This window comes from Nannospalax galili, unplaced genomic scaffold (assembly GCF_000622305.1).
Source record: "Nannospalax galili isolate Female #2095 unplaced genomic scaffold, S.galili_v1.0 scaffold1317, whole genome shotgun sequence".
Taxonomy (NCBI): Eukaryota; Metazoa; Chordata; class Mammalia; order Rodentia; family Spalacidae; genus Nannospalax; species Nannospalax galili.
Window position 1 is genome coordinate 119,997 of NW_008339383.1, and position 319 is coordinate 120,315.

Below are 319 nucleotides of genomic sequence, written 5' to 3' on the forward strand. Positions count from 1 at the left end.
TTTAAACATTATGTAAAGAACATCTGATGTTGATAGACATTATATGCGTATGCTGATGTAATAGAAATTTGGAGTGTGCTTGATTTATATATGGAAGTCCAGTATGGTTTTGAGGAGGTAATATAAAACCTTAGTTTAATAACAATTATGTGGTGTATATTAATATTTTACAAACTAAATGCCACCAGTATCTTTATAGATTGATAGGATTATATGTTCATGTGTATATGTGTGAATGTGGGTCTGTATGTATGTGTATGTAAATATATTCATACACCTGTACCTACACACATTCAGTGATGTCATAATGGCACTTCAT